Genomic DNA, 18815 nt, shown 5'->3' on the forward strand with positions numbered 1-18815 from the left:
ATGTACTTGAGAGATGGAAATATTCAGGATTCAAATATAATTCTGCTTAACCAGTTCAATTATGCCTAAGTATCTAACTCACTACTTTGTGAATTGAAATAGAAATAGAAATATCTTACGATTTTTCAAAATATGTATGTATTGATATTGGTACCCTACTTATAGTGTGCCTGGTTTTAAAGACTAAACCCTTGAAATGCTTCTCATATATCATATTAGTAAACATCAGAAGCTATTATCCCATGTTAGAAGCAACATCTATTCTTCCACTTCAATCAATCATTGAATAAAATATTTCTGCCTCAAAGTTGAACAATATTGTAAAAATACAGATAAACAATCAAACAAAACAAATAAAAACAAAGACCTTACATTGAATGAGATAGTTCAACAGAAAAGAAAAAGAAACAATAATGAAAGACATTCTTAAAAGCATGACAGACACCCACAGTTTATAAAATAACATAGTGGTGGTTTAGTCAGTAAGTTGTGTCCGACTCTTGTGACCCCATGGACTGTAGGCTGCCAGGCTTCTCTCTCCATGAGATTCTCCAGGCAAGAATACTGGAGTGGCATTATTAGAGAAATGCAAATCAAAACCACAATAAGGTACCATTTCACACCAGTCAGAATGGCTGCTATCCAAAAGTCTACAAGCAATAAATGCTGGAGAGGGTGTGGAGAAAAGGGAACCCTCTTACACTGTTGGTGGGAATGCAAACTAGTACAGCCACTATGGAGAACAGTGTGGAGATTCCTTAAAAAACTGGACATAGAACTGCCATATGACCCAGAAATCCCACTGCTGGGCATACACACCGAGGAAACCAGAATTGAAAGAGACGCGTGTACCCCAATGTTCATCACAGCACTGTTTACAATAGCCAGGACATGGAAGCAACCTAGATGTCCATCAGCAGACGAATGGATAAGGAAGCTGTGGTACGTATACACAATGGAATATTACTCAGCCATTAAAAAATTACATTTGAATTGGTTCTATTGAGATGGATGAAACTGGAGCCCATTATACAGAGTGAAGTAAGCCAGAAAGAAAAACAACAATACAGTATACTAATGCATATATATGGAATTTGAAAGATGGTAACAATAACCCTATATGCGAGACAGAATAAGAGACACAGATGCATAGAACAGTCTTATGGACTCTGAGGGAGAAGGTGTGGGTCGGACGTTCTGGGAGAATAGCATTGAAACATGTATATTATCATATGTGAAACAGAACACCATTCCAGGTTCGATGCATGAGACAAATGCTCAGGGCTGGGGCAATGGGATGACCCAGAGGGATGGGATGGGGAGGGAGGTGGGAGGGGGGTCCAGGAAGGAGAACACATGTAAACCCATGGCTGATTCATGTCAGTGTATGGCAAAAACTACTATAATATTGTAAAGTAATTAGCCCCCAACTAAAATAAATAAAAATAATAATAATAATAAAAAAAGAATGCTGGAGTGGGTTGCCATTTCCTTCTCCAGGGGATCTTCCCAACCCAGTAATCAAACCCAGGTCTGCACTGCAAGCAGATTCTTTACCGACTGAGCTATGAGGGAAGCCCATAAATAATAGTCATTCTAATTTTGGCTCCCTTTCATGGATCACAGTCTTGTCGTGGGGAAGGGGCTTGTATAACTCCATGAAACTATGAGCTATGCTGTGCAGAGCCACCCAAGATGGACAGGTCACAGTGGAGAGTTCTGAAAAATGTGGTGCACAGGAGGAGGGAATGGCAAACCACTCGAGTATTTTTGCCATGAGAACTCCACAACCAGGATGAAAAGGCAAAAAGATATGACTCCAGAAGATGAGCTCCCAGGTTAGAAGGTGTCCAATATGCTACGGGGGAAGTTGTTGTTTTTGTTGCTCAGTCACTCAGTCATGTCCAACTCTCTGTGACCCAATGGACTGTAACATGCCAGGCTTCCCTGTCCTTCACCATCTCCCAGAGTGTTCTCAAACTCATGTCAATTGAGTTGGTGATGCCAGCCAACCATCTCATCCTCTGTTGTCCCCTTCTCCTCCTGTCTTCAATCTTTTTCAGCATCAGGATCATTTCTAATGCGTAGGCTCTTCGCATCAGGTGGCCAAAATATTGGAGCTTCAGCTTCAGGATCAGTCCTTCCAATGAATGTTCAGGACTGATTTCCTTTAGGGTTGGCTGGTTTGATCTCCTTGCAGTCCAAGGGACTCTCAAGAGTCTTCTCCAACACCACAGTTCAAAAGCATCAGTTTTTCAGCTCTCAGCCTTCTTCATGGTCAAACTCTCAAATCCATACATGACTACTGAAAAAAACCATAGCTTTGACTAGACAGACCTTTGCTGGCAAAGTGATATCTCTGCATTTTAATATGCTGTCTAGGTTTGTCATAGTTTTTCTTCCAAGGAGCAAGTATCTTTTAATTTCATGGCTGCAGTCACCATCTGTAGTGACTTTGGAGCCCCAAAAAATAAAGTCTGTCACTGTTTTCATTATTTCCCCATCTATCTGCCATGAAGTGATGGGACCGGATGTCGTGATCTTAGAGGGCAATTACTGATAGCACAAGAAAGAATGAAGAGGGTGGGCCAAAGTGGAAATGACACTTAGTTATGCATGTGCCTGGTGGTGAAAGTAAAATCTGAGGCGGTAAAGAACAATATTACATAGGAACCTGGACTGTTAGGACCATGAATCAAGGTAAACTGGACATGGTCAAGCTGGAGATGACAAGAATGAACATCAACATTTTAGGAATCAGTGAATTGGGAATGGATGGATGGGGATGGGTGGGTTTAATTCAAATAACCATTGTATCTATTACAGTGGGCAAGAATCCCTTAGAAGAAATGGATTGCTCTCATAGTCAACCAAAGGATTTGAAGTGCAGTGCTTGGGTGCAATCTCAAAAATGACAGAAGGACCTGTTTCCAAGGCAAACCATTCAATATCACAGTGATCCAAGTCTATGCCCCAACAAATAATGCTGAAGAAGCTAAAGTTGAATAATTCAATGAAGACCTACAAGACCTTCTAGAAGTAACACCCAAGAAAGATGTCCTTTTCATCATAGGAGACTGAAGGCAAAAGTAGGAAGACAAGAGACACCTGGAGTAACAGTCAAATTTGACCTTAGAGTACAAAATGAAGCAGAGCAAAAGCTAACAGAGTTTTGCCAAGAGAATGCACTGGTCATAGGAAGCACCCTCTTCCAACAACACAAAAACGACTCTACACATGGACATCACCAGATGGTCAACACCGAAATCAGATTGATTATATTCTTTGCAGCCAAAGATGGAGAAGCTCTATACAGTCAGCAAAAACAAGACCGGGGGCAGACTGTGGCTCAGATCATTAACTGCTTATTGCCAAACTCAGACTTAAGTTGAAGAAAGTAGGGGAAACCACAAGACCATTCAGGTATGAACTAAATCAAATCCCTCACGATTATAAAGTGGAAGTGACAAATAGATTCAAGGGATTAGATCTGATAGAGTGCATGAAGAACTATGGATGGAGGTTCGTGACATTGTATGGGTGGCAGTGATCAAGATCATCTCCAAGAAAAAGAAATGCTAAAACGCAAAATGGTTGGCCAAGGAGGACTTACGAATAGCTGAGAAAAGAAGAGAAGCTAAAGGCAATCGAGGAAAAGAATGATATACCCATTTGAATGCAGAGTCTGAAAGAATAGCAAGGAGAGATAAGAAAGCCTCCCTCAGTGATCAGTGCAAAGAAATAGAGGAAAACAATAGAATGGGAAAGACTAGAGATGTCTTCAAGAAAGTTAGAGATACCAAGGGAGCAGTTCATGCAAAGATGGGCTCAATAAAGGACAGAAAAGGTATGGAGCTAACAGAAGCAGAAGATATTAAGAAGAGGTGGCAAGAATACACAAAGAACTATACAAAGAAATTTCATGACCCAGATAACCACGATGGTGTGATCTCTCACCTAGAACCAAACATCCTGGAGTGCAAAGTCAAGTGGGCCTTAGGAAGCATCACTATGAACAAAGCTAATGGAGGTGATGGAATTCCAGCTGAGCTATTTCAAATGCTAAAAGATGATGCTGTGAAAGTGCTGCACTCAATATGCCAGCAAATTTGGAAAACTCAGCAGTGGCCACAGGACTGGAAAAGGTGAGTTTTCATTCAAATCTCAAAGAAAGACAATGGCAAGAAGTGTTCAAACTACTACACAATTGCACTCATCTGACACACTAGCAAAGCAATATCCAAAATTGTCCAAGCCAGCCTTCAATAGTATGTGAACTGAGAAATTCTTGATGTTCAAGCTGTATTTAGAAAAGTAGAGGAACCAGAGATCAAAATGTCAACATCTGTTGAATTATCATAACAGCAAGAGAGGTTGGTTCATTAACATAAAACTTACAGGCAACAGTCCTATAATTCATACCTGGATGAAGCTTTTCTAGCATGTATATCTTAAATGTAAGACACACTGTAGCCTTCTTGTACTTATGAACACTAGACATCATGTCAGCACTATACCTGTGGACCATTTTAAATGGGAAGACTACCAAAAAGAGGCACAAAAATTCAAAAATTAAACAAAATAAAAACACACTATAAGCTAGATAGATGATGAAAAGGACATCTGTTTGGAGTGTGAGTGCTGAAACAAGTGGGCAGAGTCAATGCTTATTTCGACCTTGGCTGAGAGTGGGCACACGGGGAGACTGATTTTTTTACTCTGCACATGTCCACAAATGACCGTGAAAGTACTGAGGGTGTAGATTTGGGGGTCATAAATATATTTTAGCTAGTAGGAAAGTTTGTATTTAGGGGGACCTGAAAATAATGAAGACCAACTCTACATACATTAATGAAATTGCCCTTCTATATTTCCCAAAGTAGTTTGAATTTAAATTATTTCTGATACACAGATGTCAGCATTGAACACACTGAGTTTAGGACTTTGGTATCTAGTATACATTTCTTAAAATACTAACACGTATTTTACTGAATTTGCCTCCTCTGTTCATCCACCTTGTAGATTACAGCAGTGCATTTCTCTGTAAGCAGCTTTGTTAGCTTTATTCATTTTTGCCTGTGGAGTACATATCGGTCTAAAGAATATTAGTTTCTCTAATGGTAAAGGGAAAGATATACCCAATTGAATGCAGAGTTCTAGAGAACAGCAAGAAGAGATAAGAAAGCCTTCTTAAATGAGCAATGCAAAGAAACAGAGGAAAGCAATAGATTGAGAAACACTAAAAACCTCTTCAAGAAAATTGGAAATATCAAGAGAACATTTAATGCAAGAATGGGCATGATAAAGGATAGAAATGGAAAGGACCTAACAGAAGCAGATGAGATTAAGAAGAGGTGGCAAGAATACACAGAAGAACTATACCAAAATTGTCTTAATGACTCAGAACACCATGATGGTGTGGTCATTCAGCTAGAACCAAACATCCTGGAGTATGAAATCAAGTGGGCCTCAAGAAGAATTACCACAAACAAAGCTAGGAGATGTGATGGAATTCCAGCTGAGCTATTTCAAATTCTAAAATATGATGCTGTTAAAGTGCTGCACTCAAGTTGTCAGCAAATTAGGAAAACTCAGCAGTGGCCACAGGTCAGTTTTTATTTCAATTGTGAAAAAGGATAATGTCTAAGAAGGTACAACCTACCATACAGTTGAGCTCACTTCACATGCTAGCAAGGCTAAGCTCAAAATCCTTTAAACTAGGCTTCAGCAGTATGTGAACTGAAAACTTCCATATATACAAGATGGTTTTAGAAAATGTAGAGGAAAGTGAAAGTGAAAGTCACTCAGTTGTGTCTGACTCTGCGACCCCATTGACTATACAGTCCATGGAATTCTCCAGGCCAGAATACTGTAGTGGTAGCCTTTGCCTTCTTCAGGGGATCTTCCAAATCCGGAGATCAAACCCAGGTCTCCCACAATGCAAGCAGATTATTTACCAGCTGAGTCACAAGAGAAGCCTGAGAATACTGGAGTGGACAGCCTATCCCTTCTACAGAGGATCTTCCCAGCCCAAGAATGAAACCGGGGCCTCCCACATTGCAGGGAGATTCTTTACCAACTGAGCCATCAGGGAAGTCCAAAGGTAGAAGAACCAGAGATCAAATTGCCAACATTGTTGGAACATAGAGAAAGAAATTCCAGAAAAACATCTACTTCTGCTTCATTGACTACATGAAAGTCTTTGACTGTGTGGACCACAACAAACTGGAAAATTCTTAAAGAGATAGGAATACCACACCACCTTACCTGTCTCCTGAGAAATTTGCATGCAGTCGAGAAGCAACAATAGACTGGTTCAAAATTGGGGGAAATAATAAGACAAAACTGTATATATATATCACCCTTCTTATTTAATTTATATGCCGTACACCTTCTGTGAAATACTGAACTAGATGAATCACAGGATGGAATCAAGATTGCCAGGGGAAATATCAATAACCTCAGATATGCAGATGATACCACTCTAGTGACAGAAAGTGAAAAGGAACTAAAGAACATTTTGATGAGGGTGAAAGAAGAGAGTGAAAAAGCTTGCTTAAAATTCAACATTCAAAAAACCAAGATCATAGCATCCAGTCCCACTACTTCATTGCAAATAGATGTGGAAAAGGTGGAAACAGTGACAGATTTTCCTTTCTTGGGCTTCAAAATGTCTGTGGATGGTAAATGCATCCATGAAATTAGAGACACTTGTTCCTGGGAAGGAAAGCTATAACAAACCTAGGCAGTGTATTAAATAAAATTCAAGACATTATCTTACCAACAAATGTCCTTATAGTCAACAAATATCCTTATATGAAAACCACCATCACAGAAAACTAACCAAACTGATCACATGGACCACAGCCATGTCGAACTGAATGAAGCTATGAGCCATGACCCAAGACGGGTGGGTCATGCTGGAGAGTTCTGACAAAATGTGATCCACTGAAGAAGTGAAGGGTGAATCACTTCAATATTCTTGCTTTGAGAACCCCATGAACAGTATGGAAAGGCAAAAAGATATAACACTGAAAGATGAACATCTAAGGTTGGTAGTTGCCCAATAGGTTACTGGAGGACAGTGGAGAAATAACTCCAGAAAGAATGAAGAGATGGAGCCAAAGCAAAAAGAACACCCAAGTGTAAACGTGACTGGTGATGTAAGTAAAGTCTGATGCTATGAAGGACAATATTGCATAAGAACCTGGAATGTTACATCCATGAATCAAGGTTGGAAGTGTTCAAACAGGAGATGGCAAGAGTGAACATCAACATTTTAAGAATCAATGAACTAAAATGGACCAAAATGGGTGAATTCGACTCAGATGACCATTATATCTATGACTGTGGGCAAGAATCCCTTAGAAGAAATGGAGTAGCCCTCATAGTCAACAAAAGAGTCTGAAATGCAATACTTGGGTGCAGTCTCAAAAATAACAGAACTATACAAAAGAGATCTTAATGACCCAGATAACCACAGTGGTGTGAATACTCACCAAGAACCAGACATCCTGGAGTCTGAACTCAAGTGGGCTTTAGGAAGCATCACTGTGAACAAAGCTACTGGAGGTGATGGAATTTCAGCTAAGCTATTTCAAGCCCCAAAAGATGATGCTGTTAAAGTGCTGCACTCAAAATACCAGCAAATTAGGAAAACTCAAAAGTGGCCACAGGACTGGAAAAATCAGTTTTCATTCCAATCCGAAAGAAAGGCAATGTCAAAGAATGTTCAAGCTACTGCACAACTGCACTCATCTGACATGCTAGCAAAGTAATGCTCAAAACTCTCCAAGTGAGGTTTCAACAGTACGTGAACCAAAAACTTCCAGATGTTCAACCTGGATTTAGAAAAGGCAGAGGAACCAGTGATCAAATTGCCAAAATCTGTTGTATCATCAAGAAAGCAAGAGAGTTCCAGAAAAATATCTACTTCTGCTTTATTGACAACACCAATCCTTTGACTGTGTGTGTCACAACAAACTGAGGAATATTCTTAAAGAGATAGGAATACCAGACCACCTTACTGGCCTCCTGAGAAATCTGTATTCAGGTCAAGATTCGACAGTAAGAACTGGACATGGAACAATGGACTGGTTCCAAATTGGAAAGGAGTATGTCAAAGCTATATATTGTCAGCCTGTTTATTTAACTTACATGCAGAGTACATCATGAGAAATGCTGGGCTGGATGAAGCACAAGCTGGAATCAAGATTTCTCAGAGACATATCACAAACCTCAGATATGCAGATGACACCACCCTGGCAGAAAGTGAAGAGGAACTGAGGAGCCTCTTGAGGAAAGTGAAAGAGGAGGGTGAAAAAGTTGGCTTAAAACTCAACATTCAGAAAATAAGATCATGGCATCTGGTCCCATCACTTCATGGCAAATAGATGGGAAAACAGTGGAATTGGAGAGAAACTTTATTTTTCTGGGCTCTTTAATCACTGCAGATAGTGACTGCAGCCACGAAATTAAAAGATGCTTGCTCCTTGGAAGAAAGGCTGTGACCAACCTAGACAGCATATTAAAAAGCAGAGATATTACTTTGCTGACAAAATCCATTTGGTCAAAGCTTTGGTTTTTCCAGTAGTCATGTATGGACATGAGAGCTGGACCATGAAGAAAGCTGAGCACAGAAGAATTGATGCTTTTGAACTGTGTTGTTGGAGAAGACTCTTGAGAGTCCCTTGGATTGCAAGGAGATCAAACCATCAATCGTAAAGAACATCAGTCCTGAATTTTCATTGGAAGAACTGATGCTGAAGCTGAAACTCCAATACTTCGTCCACCTAATGCGAAGACCTGACTCATTGGAAAATACCCTGATGTTGGGAAAGATTGAAGGCAGGAGGAAAAAGGGATGACAGAGAATGAGATGGTTGGATGGCATCACCAACTCAGACATGAGTTTGAGCAGGTTCTAGGAGTTGGTGATGGACAGGGAAGCCTGAACATTGAACAAGTGTCTGTTATAGTTAAAGTATCATTTTAAGGTCTGGGGAGGATACACTGAAGCCTAAGACATGACTGCACTCCTTTGAGATTTTAGATTCTGGTTGAAAACACGATATATATTACAAAAAAGGAGACATGAATATACTTTTAAACAATTTTTAGATTAGGATATAAGGGTGACTCAGACAGTAAGTCTACCCCTGATGTGGGAGACCTTGGTTCGATCCCTGGGATGGGAAGATCTCCTGAAGAAGGGTATCACAACCCACTCCAGTATTCCTGCCTGGAAATTCCATGGACAGAGGAGCCTGGCAAGCTACAGTCCATGGGGTCACAAAAAGTCAGACACAACTGAGCGACTCACACACACACATGAAAGAAATATTATTATTATTGTTAAATATTACATTACATGAAATTCAGTCTCTTGCTGTGGAAGGTGATTTCATGGCTTACTTGCAATGGTTACCACACCATGTGGGCTGCTCATGTATTCTGCTCCCACAAAATCTCTAAGCTGGTGGATTAGTGGAAAGAACTGGGTCTGGACATGCAAGATGCCTTTCTTACCCAGTTGGTACCTAAACCAACTAAGAGTTAAAGAACAACATTTTTTTTTGTACAGAACAACACAAGTATTGAGGAATGTAGCTAAAATCAGTGGGTGACAGGGCTTATCAAACTGTGCCCCAGGATGAGACACACATATCTGCAGGCATCTTCCTGGGTAACAGAGAAGGAGAGGAGATGCTCCCCAATGGCAAGCCCACTTCACAAGGGAAAGGAGAGGACTGTCCAGTCTGAGCATCTGGATTCGTTCTCTCGCAATTAAGAGTCACTGAGTGAGTGGGAATGAGGAGGTACAGTCCACGGTGCACAAACACCAGTGTGAGCAGAAGGGGGTCCAAAGGGCACAGTGCCTAAAGCCTTTGACGATTTTAATTTTTGCACACTGCAAACAGTCATAGACAGAGGGACAAAAATATAGTTCATGATCAAAATTCAAGAGCAATAAGAGGAATGCTGATTTGGATACAGTTGGCTAAACAAACCTTAGAAGTTACCAAAATAACAATCCAGAGCTGAGCTTTCAGGGATAAAATTCCACTCAGTCACTTGCCCTTTAATGAAATGCAATTTCCAATAATCTCTAGGGTCCTGAGTTGTCAATATGTAACAGAACTTCGTGTTAAAATGCTAATTTTCATGTATAAACCATGGAAGTGGTGGCAAAAGAACCATGAGCTCTGTAATTGCTGCTTACAGGATAATTAAGAGATTAATATTGTGAAAGTTAGTTGTAAAATTTTATTAATTAATTTTAACAGCCCAGTGATCCTTCTGGAATTGATGTCTGATGAGAGTGCAGTCCCTAGAGAGGCCCTTGGAGAAAAAACAGAGTTGGCCTGAAGCTTGCCAGTCCACAGAAGTGCCCTGTTGGGTCTGAACACTGATTCAGGACTCACAGGAAGGACACAGTATGAAAGGTTTTTGCTGAACCGCGAAAATACGCCGGGATTCTTGGCCTCCGGAGGAGAAGAATTCAATCCGGGGCCAGAGACGAGGCTTGATCTCTCAGAGCTTTTGTGTAATAGTTTTATTAAAGTATAAAGGAGATAGAGAAAGCTTCTGACATAGGCATCAGAAGGGGGCACAAAGAGTACCCCCTTGCTAGTGTTAGCAGTGGAGTTATATACTCTCACAGTTATTACACTGAATCAAAAGAATGTCTGGAGGTTGTAAAGACCTCACTAGACCTACTCCCATAATTTACATTTTAAGATAACAGGATTAGCCAGAAGGTTTTTTCCAGAGACTGCCCTCAAGCAGGATACATTATTGTTATATAATCCTAAGGAACGTAGAGGGAAAAAAAAAGTTTGTCCTTTCTTCCTCCTTGAGAATTCCAGACTCCTTTCAACTTTCGGACCCCTGGACTTCTTATCAATCTGCCTAGGAATTGACTGTCTCAAGTATACACATATAAATGCCATAGATTCTTGGGCTCCTCTGGCAGGGATGAAGGCAGATAAGGATCAGCTTCTCTCAAAGTGGGCTAGTGGCAAGAAAATGTTTTTAAGGCCCAAAAGGTAAGCTGCTTTGTAAACTTTATTAGGGTTATGTTATACAAGTGGTAATTTCTTTATCAAAATCATGATGATCTTTCCTAAATATAAGATTTGATAATATATCTCTATTACTCAGATTACTCTAATAATGTCTTCTGGTCCATTTGTAATATAATTTGGAGCCCTATGGTACAGAGAATCAGTTTAATGCTGAAACTCAATGCTCTGTCACAGGTCACAAGCCTAGGGTCTGTCCGGGTGATTCAAAGTATTCCCATTGTGCAGTGATCTGTCATATTCCAGAAATTCAGAAATTAATAAAAGATGGGCTTTGAGATTTTTTTCTTCCAGATTAAGAAATATCTTTAATTTTTCATTTTTTTAAATGAAAAGAGATATCTGTTAGCAAGAAAAATGTCTGAGACATCGCTAGGGAGAAAAAAGAATATATTAATATGAAACAGTGCTTCTGGCCTGGCTATCACATATCACATAAACATAGTATCCAAGAGAAGCAACTTGCAGATATAAAATAATCCAGTCATTCAACTAAGCCTATGTGTTAAAGCTAGCATCTTGAGGGTAAGGTTCTGGAAAAAGATGGATTTTCCCCCACTAATAGGACCTGAGATTGGTGTGCTCGTGGTCACCAAGACCACTTCATGTTTGGTGATTTGCTCAAAAGAGTCACAGAACTCAAAAGAATTCATGCTCAGTGATGGTTTATTACTGTAAAAGGACACAGATTAAAATCATCCAAGGAGAAAGATGAGGTCCACAAAGAAAGGCAAGCTTCCAGTTGTTCTGAAAAGTGCATAATCTCCCCCAAAATGATGGGTTACGACCCATGCTAAGTGTCACCAGCCAGGGATGCCCACACAAGACTTGGTGTCCAGCACTTGCCCTGGGGTCAGTCATGTAGCCAGGTAGCAGTGATAATACTAAGCAGTGATAAGCAGCTACTCAATCTCCAGCAGAAGAGTCACACTGACACAGCCTGCCCCCCCAATTCTGCCACACAGAAGCTCTCTCATCAGTCCCCAGAGGTAACACCCAGGAGCCAGCCTTCCTTGTCAGTGTGAGCCTGCTGAACTCACCCCTGTTGCAGAATTATTCAGCCTCCTTGGGACTTGATTTCCATCCTGAGGAAACTGGACTAATGAAAAGAGTCATCTTTAGGGTTATTATGAGGATAAAATGTACATAATGTGCTAAGAACAGTTCCTATCCCCATCACAGGAATTCCATGTTATCTTTTTTTTAAATTTAATATTAAAAATTATACCAGGTACTTTCACATATGAGAAGATGGAGTACGCATGCAGTCTTATTATCCTTCCACTAAATACAACTAGAAGCATGGACATATATGTGAAACAATCATAAGAACAATCTGGAAGGTAAGAGAAAATGTATACTGGTCAGGGACCAGGAGGCTCAAGGACAATATGGTAGTGAATTCTCTGGGCTTTCTTTTTGCCTCATACATCCCAGACTTGTAGCTGAAAAAAAGCTAGAGAGTCAGAAATCCCAAAAGGAGTAGAACAACTGCAAGAAAGCTCAAATAAAGGCTGCTTTATCTAGCCAAAGGAACTAGAAAGGGGTAGTCTAGTAGGACAGAAAACATTTAGGCAATAACCACTATACTACAGCCAACCTCTGCAGGCCCACATCCACCCAGGACACCAAAAGCCAACTGGGGAGTCTAAACATGCAACATCACAGGCTATAATGGGGGTCCAGCCTCATTCTGGGGTGGTGTCAGAGATGGCTGATAAGAAACAAGGATGTTCGTCTTTGATGTGTAGTAATGAGCCTCCATTTCACATAATGTTAATGGAGACCATATAAGGAAGCAGGACTTCCTGGCCATCATGTTGGTATGAAGCACCTCTCTGTTTCCAACTGGGGTGGGGTCAGAGGAAGCCTGGTGGAGAGCTAGAACTTTCAGCAGTTCCCAGCGGTAGAGAACACACTATACGTGGACACCACATGGGTAGTGGTAGTGAAGGCACTCCAGTGCATTCCAGGCATGGTGACATCCACAGAGGCCTACCGGCAAGCTGCAGCTCCCACCCAACCCGCTCATAACAGGGAGGCACTCCTTCCCTCAAGTGTGCATGAAGGCTGATGGGGGAAGAGAGAAGCTGAAAGAAGGAACTCAAAAACCGGCTAGAAATATCCTAAATTTTGTAAAACCCATGAATGTGGAGATACATGAGGCTGTACAAACCACAACTAGGGTAAATCCAAAATAATCTACATAAAGATCCATCATAATCAAACTTGTTACATACTTATGCAGGAAAACCATTTTGATGACAGTAGAGTCCTCATGAAAAACTACGGAGGCCAGGGGGAAGTGGTAAAACATTGTTTTATGTTAACCTATAATTTTATATCCAGAAAAGATGACAGAATTACCCAAAAATTCTCATCCCAAAGTGAATAAAAACTTGTATTTTTTCTTCCTCATCTGAATCAAAGTCCCCATTCCTGCCCCAGGCTTCATCTCTTGCTAGAATTAATGACAATACAAACATTTAGACACTGTAGAAGGAACCAGCTATCAGTCACAGCGGCACATTAACTCAAGCTCTGTGGCCCCCACATGGAGGTCACAGAGCAACATGACATTGGAACATTTCCCAAAGTTGGAGATGACTGTTAATCTTGTTGTTGTGTAAAATTGTGCTATATGTAATTTATTGGGTTGGCCAAAAATTCAACTTGGTTTATCCATGGCATTTTATAGAAAACCCGAACAAACTTTTTGGCCAACCCAATTTATGGTATTGATTTTCCTTTGTGAAAAACCCCTTTAAAAAATCTTTTATTTGTACCATATTTTACTTCTCACTTTCTTACATATATACTTTCAAAATATAGCATGTATGTTGAGAAAATCTTAAATATCTGGACTAGTCTACACTGGAGAGCTGTGCTAGCCAACACTAGCCATATATAGCCATTTAAATTTAAAAGTAAAATCAAATTCTGTTCCTCCATTGCACTAGGTACATTTCAAGTGAAGTGTTCAATGTGGCTAGTATCTCTAGTATTGGCATTTTAGATACAGAACATTTCCATCTTCAAAGAAGTCCTGTTAACAGCACTAGTTCAGCTGTTATTTTTATTTTGGGGGCATATTTCTCTTCTTGTAAAACATGTAAAACTGTTTTACATGAATAGTGAACTGTGGAATTATGTGTTGCAAATGTATATTCAAGTTATCACATAGAACAAATCCAGTTTTGCTTCAACATTCTACATCTTTTCTGAATCTCTGTGTCTCTTTGTTAGAAAGTTCATCTGTCCATTGGAAATATTAGGTGCCCAGAAGGTGAAGATCATTGTACTTTAAGAAATCAAAATAAAGCCTTAGAAAATTTATAATATAAAGTATAGATTTGACTAAAAATATCCCTACCCCAGCACACACACACAGACACACATAAATAACAACAATCACAATTCAAGGTCTCCAAAGTTATCTATGTACTTTGCTTAAATGATAATAATATTTAATTGCAAGGTTTGCATGTTTCTCTTCTTGCTGTTAAATGCTTTCATATTTTCCTCATGCAATTAAGAACTGGCTACTATATTTAGCATAAAAATTTAATTGAAAAATTGTATGTATCTCTCTAAACAAGTATACTTGGAATGAAATTATCAAGATTAATTTAAATAATTGCAGCTATTTCTACTATGTCAAGACATCTTTTGCTCAAATGACAAAATAAAATACTCATGTAAAGATGGTGATATTGGGTTACTGGCATCAAGTGTAGGCCTAGAGTAAGAAAATAGTCCCAAATTCAGGAAACTCTTAGGCAGATAATAGTATGTGACTCGTTATAAACAGGAAATTTTTTAGACAATTGAAGCTATAGAATCAAGTCTAAAAATGTACTACACCCTTAACAGGAAATGAAGAGGACATGCTGACTGACACTCCCCATTCAGTACAGTACCAGGGTACCAACACTCACCTCCAGGAAAGGGATTATCCATGACTTCATTTTGGTTGGGTCTATGATGCCCAAGTTTTCACGTGCTTATGAATCAACCACAGAGCTTGTTAGAATTCTGATGCCTGAGCTCTATCCTAAAGATACTGATTAATTGAGTCAGGGTTGGATCAAAGAATCTGCATTTTGAAAAATACGCCATGTCATTGGATGCAAATATTCCATGAACCGCTCTTTAAAAAGCGTGAACCAAAGGTTATTTTCCTTCATAGATTCTCTAATCTAAATTTTAAACTATTTCTTACAATGTGTAAGAACATGAGTCAGAGAATCATGCATCCTGGGTTAAAATCTTACATCTCTATTTAGTCTTATTAACCTTGGATAAATTGCTTACTGCTTTCAATAGTGAGTTTATTTATCCTCAATATTGTTGTAATTACTCTTGTCATCACCACCTTTATGAACCTTACACGTGGCAGAAGAATGTCTTCTGGGCAACTGTGTGGCATCCCGCTGGATTAACAGCACAATCCAATAACCACTACATTCATAGAATTATTTCTTCTTTTCTACAGCTTTAGAATTGTTATTCTTTTCTCTTTTGCTCTTTCTTCCCATTCTTTTTCTCCCCCTCCCTCCCTTCCTTTCTTCCTCCCATCTCTCCTGATAGTTATAATCTGATGTTCATTCTTAAGACTATAATTTATCCTATAGTTTGTAAATATCGTATATATGTATCTTTCAAATTGAAATCAGAAGTTTTATTTATGGAGCTTTTCAAGTGTACACATTCTAACTGTAGGTCATTGAACTAGGGTCATTTTATGGACACACATTTTAAAGATTTGTTAAAATTGACATTACTGTCTTCTGCTCACAGCAGTGAACTGCCTGGTCATCACACAAATGGAAAGTTACTCTAAGTGCCTGATTGTAGCTGACAGACACTGTAGTGAACACTGTAGTCACAGACCACCTTAGGAGAGCATCTTTTAATGTACTTTATGCACTGTATCTATAAGGTTAGTTTTTATTCAAGTTGTATACTATGAAATTGATATGTTTTTTATTTATTGAAAAATGTTTTCACTTTATTTTTGCTTTGTCCAAAGGTAATGTTTTTCATTTGCATATGGGTTGATGTGCCAGAATATTGAGTAATTCAATTAAGCCTCATCCCGGGTAATTTCCAGTAGAGAAAATGGAAGAGAGATATGATATAAATGGCAAAGCCTGCTTGACACTCTTTTCATTCTCCTTTAGTTGATATCAGGATATAACAGCAAAGTTCTAATCTGTCAAAACTACATAGCATGGTAGGTTCTTCCTGTGTATATATTGTGTCAATATCCCATCAGAATAATATTAAAGAAGAAACACTCAGAACCCATGCCCTGATCCAAAGGAGGATCTAATGACCTGATCTGATCTAATGACCTGATCTAATGACCAACAATAAATGAATCAATAAGTAAAATTTCTTATTTTTTTATGAGTTGTATTGACATTCATGTATTTAGTATTTCATTTCTTTATTCAACAAATTTGAATGTTTTATGTGCCACTTAAATATAATCGAAACAAAAGCCTGACTCCTTGGATGTTCACAGTCCAGTCCAAGAAACAACTACTGGACTTAAATGAGGTGCAGCATGAAGCCCAGAGTACGACATGGATTTCAGATGTCCAGATACTCCTCTTATCATGCCAGGCACCTTGGCACGACTAGGCCTTTGCTCAGCAGGAGCTCAGCTCCTGCTGGCCCCTTTCTGGGCTTCTGGGATAGATGGGTTTAAATTTGTTCTGTGACAACTAATTAACACATGCCCTTTTCTCTGTGGTCTCCCTTGGTCCATTTTTTTTATCAGACTTTTCACACTGCCCACAACTTCCTTCCAGACAAAATCAATCACTGTCTTCTATGAGCTCCCTAAACACTCAGAACATACCCCTCTTTTTAAAAGGTTTAAATCTATTGTAGTTGATTTACAACGTTGTATTAGTTTCAGGTATATAGCAAAATGATTCCGTTATATATAACATATTTCCATTCTTTTTCAAATTCTTTTCCCATTTAGGTTATTACAGGATATTACAGAATAGAGTTCCCTGTGCTTTACAGCAGGTTCTTGTTTACTTATTTCACATATAGTTGTGTGCATGTGTGTGTTGGTCCCAAACTCATAATTTACCCCCTGCTCCACTTTTCCCTTTTGGTAACCCTGAGTTTGTTTTCTATGTCTGAGTCATTTCATTTGCAACACGTTTTTAGATTCCACATATAAGTGATATCATATAGTATTTGTCTTTCTCTCAGACATAAAAAAGAATGAAATATTGCCATATATGGACATATATGGACCTAGAGATGATCACATTAACTGAAGTAATCAGACAGAGAGAGTACACACCTCTTAAGAGCAGCCATCCCATTTTATTATAATTGTGGTTTATGTTTGTTTCCTATTAGAAGAAAACCTCCTGGAAAAAAGAGACCAGCCATGCTGTGTCCTTGCAGCATTTGTAGGTCCTCACGATGCGCCTTCGCTTGTCCTGACTCGAGCAGGACAGCCATCCGCCACGGTTGCTGTGCACCCTACCTATCAGCCTCATTGCCTCCTGCCTCTTTGTCTTTCTAAGTGATGCAGGGAGATTTTGTAACAAGAAACAATAACAGGTAGCCCTCTTGTGGATGAGGGTGAGATGAACCTCAATTCCTATTTTTGTGAGAAATAAATAAGCCTTCTTGATAAGACACACAAATAACATTTTTCCTGCCACCACCCTGGGGCTGTCCTGCCTTTGTGTTTCAGCACTGACCCTCACAGGAGATTAGGACATCGCCCTGAGGCCTGCATCTGTTAGCCTGGTGGGTGTCTGAGCTTTCAGGCAAATGGGATGTTTTGGCTGCAAAGGAGTTTCTTCTGTGTTTTGGTGAGGAAACTCTCCATGGCTATGCTTCTGGCAAAGCAGGGATTGTGGTGGTGAGTAATAACTTCAGACTGTTAATCAATGTGAGGCACAAAGTCCCACTCTTTCTCAAACCCAGCCCCAATCAGAGCTTAGTGTTATAAATCATCTGAGATTAAACAGAATGAAACACCAAATTTAAGTAGAGAACCCAATCTGCTAGACCAAACTGTCCCTAAAATACAGCATTAAATTCCCATCTCTGATGTCCCAGGCTCATCTCTTACTCTTGAAGGTTATTTATAATACAATTCAAGAAATAATATGCTTTTTTTTATTATTATTATTACCTTTAAGGCCCCTCTTTCCCTTTTGGAATATCTCATCTTTTTATGTCATGGGAAAAAAATGGTAAGAAAAAAACTAAATTTCAACTTACAGATTCTGAGCATGTTTCAGTGTGAGAAGGAAATCACTTCACATTTTGAACAGTAAAATGAATCTGAAGTATGTCGCACATGTGATTGTCTCCTAGGAGACCCACGCACAAATCATCACCATGGAGACCACTTGGGCCCTCACTGCTCAAAATCACAAACATGGATAATCAGCAGGGATTTGTTTGGGGAAGGAAAGAGTATTACTACCAGCCATGCCTTACAAACCATGACAGAATTGTATGCCAGAGATGAGCTATCAGCTACAGCCCCTGCAAGTGTATTCTGGCAGTGGGAATAGGAAATCTCCTGGGCTGTGCTCTTAAAACACTCAAGGGCCTGAGAGTAGATGCACCCAGCCTCAGAAACCCAGAAGCACGAGGGGAGTAAGAAGGCAGCCAGTCAATCTACAGGAAAGCCAGGCTTTGGGAAGATGACCGCCCAGAAACAACCCTTACTTTGTG

The 18815-nt window shown here is 39.5% G+C and overlaps 1 protein-coding gene across 2 annotated transcripts in view; it reads right to left on the bottom strand.

Moving 5' to 3' along the window:
• Window positions 1-18436, bottom strand: part of LOC145528567 (uncharacterized) — a 93908-nt gene extending 75472 nt beyond the window's left edge. The window contains exon 1 of one of the 2 annotated variants that reach the window (XR_014070514.1): window positions 18354-18436. The gene's annotated coding sequence lies outside the window, so the exon portion shown is untranslated. The remainder of the gene's footprint in view (window positions 1-18353) is intronic. The other variant, XM_081547240.1, reaches the window with a different exon arrangement.
• Between the last annotated feature and the right edge of the window lie 379 nt (window positions 18437-18815).

This window comes from Giraffa tippelskirchi, chromosome 12 (genome assembly GCF_054371585.1).
Source record: "Giraffa tippelskirchi isolate mGirTip1 chromosome 12, T2T-mGirTip1v1.2.pri, whole genome shotgun sequence".
Lineage (NCBI taxonomy): Eukaryota > Metazoa > Chordata > Mammalia > Artiodactyla > Giraffidae > Giraffa > Giraffa tippelskirchi.